Raw genomic sequence first — 6212 nt, forward strand, 5'->3', positions numbered from 1 at the left:
AAAAAACAAAATAATCTTTTCTCAGACGGAATTAAAAAGTATTAACTCAAGGAAACACTACTCACCGGAAGATGAAAAGATCCGAAGTAAAGTTTTGCGTAACGTAAATGACATTCCGTAACGCTATTCATAATTTCGATGTACGTTTTCCGTCATATTATGTCGCCGCAAATACGCATTCCGACTTGCTGTAACAACGTTCTATACACCATTTTTCAGTGTACTCAAAATTGAATTTTATTCCAAAGAAGTTAGTTGTGCTTTGGTTTTGGTTTAAACAATTATGGAACCTTGTCCCGTTAGTGATGCCGCCGATTATAAATAACCAGAATCGGAGGTGCTGACGACTCACGACGTCCGCATCTCGGTATTCTAGGTACTTGCAGACAGATCTACTGGGAAATTTAACTAGCTTACAGAGCCGGAATAGCCGCGTCGGCCGGGGGCTCTAGGCAATGCAATTCTCGGGGCCCGTTTTCAACCGTTTGAAGAAAATCAGATCTTTTCAAGTTCAATCTTACCTTTCCATATTTTTTGCATATTTTTTGGACAAATGGTTTACAAGATAGAGGGGGGGGACAACGCATACTTTATATTTATTTTTATTTTATTATTTATATTTAGATAACAACAGCCATAAATGTATAAGACAAGATAACATGATATACATGGTTACATCAAAAAAGGCCAATAAAGTTATCCATTAAGTTTTAAAATCTATTTGTCATCATAGTGGAAATGTTCACACCAGAACGCCAGCTTCATGAACAATCTCTAAAGTATTATAAGAATTGGTGTATTTATATATATCTGTTTACGCAAGAGTGCCTATGTCAGAAAGACTAAAAAAGAAAGATACATGAGTTTAACAAGTACATGAGTGGGGGTTATTTAGAAGATTTCCATCCATAAGTATAATGCTTATAATCTTATTTATTCTACTTATAATTATATTAGTATTGTTAAGTTGGCCTCATTTAGTAACCTTTTGTTCTTCAAGGTCATAAAACAATATATAAATCTCTGCACTCACATAAGAACTTTTTTTTATATATTATATATATATATATTAAATAGCCATATTTTTGACAAGAAAGTGCCAAGGCATACGGGGATATATGATTGTGAGTGAAGACAAGGCTTTGACGTGGGAGCGATATTTCCGGAAATGTTCACTTAATCAAAATTTTTTTTGAGAAACCTTAATACCTTTTCAAAAGAGCTGTCGAACTACGTACCACACTTTGATGTGTTAAAATTTTTTTTTTCAATGTCTGTTCCGTGTATGGAGTGCCCCAAGTGGCCCCAACCCCCCTATAAATATTTATTTTTGTAATTTAACTACAGACATCTGTACGAGTACTCCAAATTTCATTGATATACATCTTGTAGTTTTCGAGTAAAATGCCTGTGACATACGGACGGACGTACAGACAGACAGACAGACGGACTTGACAAAACTATAAACTCAAACTCAAAACTCAAAGTCACAACATTTATTGACAAGAAAAACATAAGGGTTCCGTTTTTGCCGTTTTGGCTCCGGAACCCTAAAACGTAATGACCTACTCGGCATACCCTTTCATTGGTATAGGCAAAACAATTTCCAAGTGTCTTCAAACATAATTTCCAAGCTAAACCTTTATAACCACGAATAGGGTTCATTCATCTTAGCTCCATCTATCGTTCCTAATTCCTATGCCCGTGAAAGGGTGCCTCTTCGAACGCCACCTAGCGAACGCGATCTTATCGTAGTAAATCATTTTATATTTATATACCTATATATGCATCAATATTGTCGAATGACGTCAATTTCATTATAAAAAAAAGCTTTAAGATGGCCTGGGCATTAAAAATTAATCAAATATGGATACGACTATTAGTTTAATTCGTTACCATTAGGAAAGAAAAGTTGTTAATTGTTTTGGCGGTTGGACACTGGGAATTAAAAGATTGATAAGCCGCAAAATGGGCTGGTAGGCTGACCTGACTGAAGAAAGATGTTGGATTAACAACGTCCAGTCCTGGACCATGGACCTGGGAATTATGAGATTTGTAGCCAAGGCGATATTCTGTGATGTTTTATACTAATAAAAAATATGTTATGTCGTTCACAAGTCTACTAGTTATCACTAGCTTAGCTGCACTAGTTACTAGCCAGTGTAGGCACAAGGTATTTACTTTCTCAAAGTAATCTAGCCTTTAGTTGGTACCTCAGTACCATATCAAGGTAACGAAGGAAATGCCTGAATCTCCTATTACGGTTGTTAATTAATTACTAACAAAACAAAGCTGTATTATCTGTTTGTAGAGTGCAGATGACAATCCACTCCTTGAAACCCGACAACTCTAAGTTAGTTAAAATCATTACTTAATCTTTCGCTGTAAAGGGTACTGTTAATTAAAAGTTATTTTAGACTAAAACGATTCCCTTTTTAAAAGACAACGCTTTCATTTAAATCTAAAAATTCACAAAAACACGGAGATAAAAGCTACAAAATTGCTAAACGAACTCAGTAAAACAAACGTTATTTCGGTGAAGAAAATAGGATTTACTATTCCTCATTTAGCCCATGTAAATCGGGACTTTCTCAAACGTCATCACATCCATCAGCGTGAACTGATATAGTCAGAAGTCAATAAATCCAAAACCCCCGTTCCTGACGCCCACAAATCTCCAGATCACAGGATCAGCAAGACTACAGCACATTAACGTCATTTAATGTTTTCTTCTCAAATCTTTCTAAAGTTTTACGATCTTGGTCAACGCTCCTCGTTACTCATTTGTTTTCCCAGTATTATAATCACTATTCCATATAGTATAATTGAAACTCGCTTTGATAACCCAGTTTTAAACGGCGAATACGAACGGTACAGTATCACAATGTAGGAGTGCCCGCTAGATAAGATAGTGCTGCGGTGCGGTCTTAGCGAACCGTATTCTAAATGCGTGTGAGTATATTTTGCTTGTAATCGTCGCTCTTTGTTTGGATCAATTGTTTGACCCCTTAATATGGTGTCAAGTAGTTGTCTGACAGTTTGTCTGTGAAGAAGATTAGGAAACGCTCGTAACAAAGAAAATCCTTATTTTTTATTGTTTAACATTATTCTGGTAGACTAAAACCGTGCAAACTCCCAATTGCTTTACATATTCATTTGGTAACAATAGCCAAAACCGATTCGTGATGGTTTTCAAATCGAGGCCAGCGAATAGGATCGGCCGGCGGTTTACCTTGCATTGAGATTTTTACGAAAGCGTGTTGAACTTTGATAACATCGCTTATGAATTTAGAAGTCTAATAAACACGATTTCGGCTCGATCGTTGCAACAGATAGTTGAATTGCAACATCCTTCGAGATGCTATCGGGTGCACGCAATGGCAAAGACGTCACGCAGTAATTAATTTGCCGACAAACGCGGTGAATAAATAACATAAATGTAAACATAGTGCTTGGTTAACCTTACTAAGGTTACAGATTACGAATAATGCTGAACGGTTACGTCAAAACACGCGGCCTTGTTTCAGCGTTACGCGAAAAAAAGGCGAGCGGCGCGCACGCAGTGTCACTCGCCGCGATGAGTCAGCCGTTCGCGGACGTCTGTTCCACATGGACAAGTTTACCGGGTTATCTTTAAGTTGTTTTTGTATAACTTTGACCGAATGCCGACTGCTAACGAGATCGGCAGCAAACGTTCAAATAACTTCAATATAAACAATTATTTTCAATGATTTGTGTTATCTTGTTTACTAATAATTAAATATTTAGATCATGCATTAGCTGCGAGGTCAAAAAATTACCGACCCAGACTATTCCCTTTAATAAACTGGCGTCAATTAGCCGACGCATTCTTAAACTTGAATTGTAAAACCAGTTAATTGTGAAGACTCGATCTCGTGATGCCAGGGGAATGGAATTTGTGGACTCCACCGTGTGTTAAAGCATCGCTAAAATGTGAGATGAGTCAGTTGTATCATGCAGGAATTATGGCCCTAAGGCGATTACTTGTTGAAGCTTACGAGGGCTGATGGTGCATACGTTCTCATCTTTGTTTAATCATGAATGGGATGATGATGATTATGAACCTATATTAGTTAAATAATCTCTTATTGCAATAAAGCCATGGAGATATAATCCCTTGTAGATTTTCCCGAATTGCAGCCGGATTCTATGATGGTGTCGATAGATAGAGTAAAGTTGTAGTGAAGTCTTAATAACTCATCACGTCATAAATCTGGATTAAGAAAATCTTCTAAACGAATTGACTTTAGTTTTTGTTGATTATTTTGATTAAGTCCGATAGCATTGACCTAGATGCAAATAAGCAATCTTCATAGACGATCACTTCAGGGACAGACGTTTTGTCCAACGATACGCTTTTTAAATTGAATCCTGACCTAAATTGCTACAAGGTCTAACGACAAACATTCATACAGCTGAATAATAGTAACCGTTGCTGCCTAAACCATTGTGGCATCTGCAGTTATAGCTTCAACATGAAGTGTAACTGTAATCTTACTTTCTATCGATTTCAGATTGATTGTGTCATTACAACTAAATCAATTGTTTTCGCTTTGCTAATCACTAATCACAACCCGTGACGGCAACGACGTCGACAGATAGAAGTCCATTAAAAAAAAACTTCTAATTAGATCCTATCACAATTCACAAATTGTGGTTTAATTTCATTCGATTCATTTAACTCATAACAAGTCCATATTATATTAGTAACAATGACTTTTGTATGAGCCGTTGTAAGTATTGTACAAATTCAGTAAATCTTAGCTATAGGTGGGTATGGAGTTGGGTCTATCTCCGCAGGAGTGGAGAGTCTCTCCGATCCGAGAACACGCGCAGGATGCTGTTGGCTACGACACCACGGCAACCCGAGAAATACAATACATATATGTATTTTTTATTAAGCTACACAAATCAGTACAGTCACCAGCACAAATATCTAAATATCGTGCAAAAATCTGATACGGCCGATTTCTAGGATCGGTAGGACGTTTCAGATATCTTTGCATGCTCCGCTGTGGGCTGTGGCTGATATTACAGAGAGATATACAATAACAGACATGATAAACAACAGGCGGCCTTTGCATGTGACTTACTTTGTTTATATGGTCAACTGGTCATAGAAAGTGCGCAAAATCATTGTTAGAACAGTATGTGTGTGCTCAGTCTATGTGTATGACATTTAATTTTATTCCCTTAGCAAAACCCAGTCTGTTGGTCTTTGTATTGTCTTTTAATATTCTGAGCAGAATATCATGAGGTTTAATGGTGTCGACGTTAAACAATGCATGCTCATACGCAACCCTGGCGTGCCCTCCGTGGGAACGAGATGCCCTCATCTATGTTCCAGTTTTAGCGGTGCGTACACCGTGACTCACTGACTCACTGTCTCCACTATCAACATAGCGGGCGACATGTTTCGCGTTTTGATTGTATAGTTGTTTGGTGTAAGTATAGCTTCGATGACTTTCCTAAAGGTTTTCTTTTAAAAAAAATCACCTTTGTTTCTTTACAATGTAATTTTCAGTGTTCGTTTAAATTATTAGCTTGGTTCCAATTGCATAAAATCTAGAGTTAATTTCATGCTGATATGCTAGCGGTCAATTCTTTACTTGGTTATTTATTTTATTATATTAAAATTAACCTCCTTCGTTATATTATTTAAAATTCGAAGTATTAAAAACTACTTAAGGCCAAATCATGCTTATGTGAACGCCGGAATCTTTCAGTTTTTTATTAAATTTCTTTAGAAAACTCTAAATATCTCTGACATCCCGTCTAGACGGATTGTCTCACCGTATGAAGCTAGAATAGAATATCTCTATGAATGTTGAACGATTACGCTATTCTGACGTGGGTATAATTATAGCTATTGGCCGCAATTTCGTTTTTACTTTTATTGCTCCGGCGATTTTCTTCACAACTCATCTGCTTTACGACGTGCTCTATGTCTATGGGTATAGAGAGTTGCAGTGAAAGTGTTCCGATCGCTAAGTTGCCGATGAACTTTACAAAAAAACCTCCGGAATTTTTGTGTGTAAATGTGAACTCGTTGGAAAGTATTATTGTAACATCTTGATAATGATACACGCACGCTTTCTCACAATCTGACCAACATTTACGGTTTCTGCGATAACAGTGCGGGTGGCAACGTTGATGTTTGTTCTAGTTTGGTGAAGGACGCAGCTGGCAAT

The sequence above is a fragment of the Choristoneura fumiferana genome, chromosome 29, assembly GCF_025370935.1.
Source record: "Choristoneura fumiferana chromosome 29, NRCan_CFum_1, whole genome shotgun sequence".
Lineage (NCBI taxonomy): Eukaryota > Metazoa > Arthropoda > Insecta > Lepidoptera > Tortricidae > Choristoneura > Choristoneura fumiferana.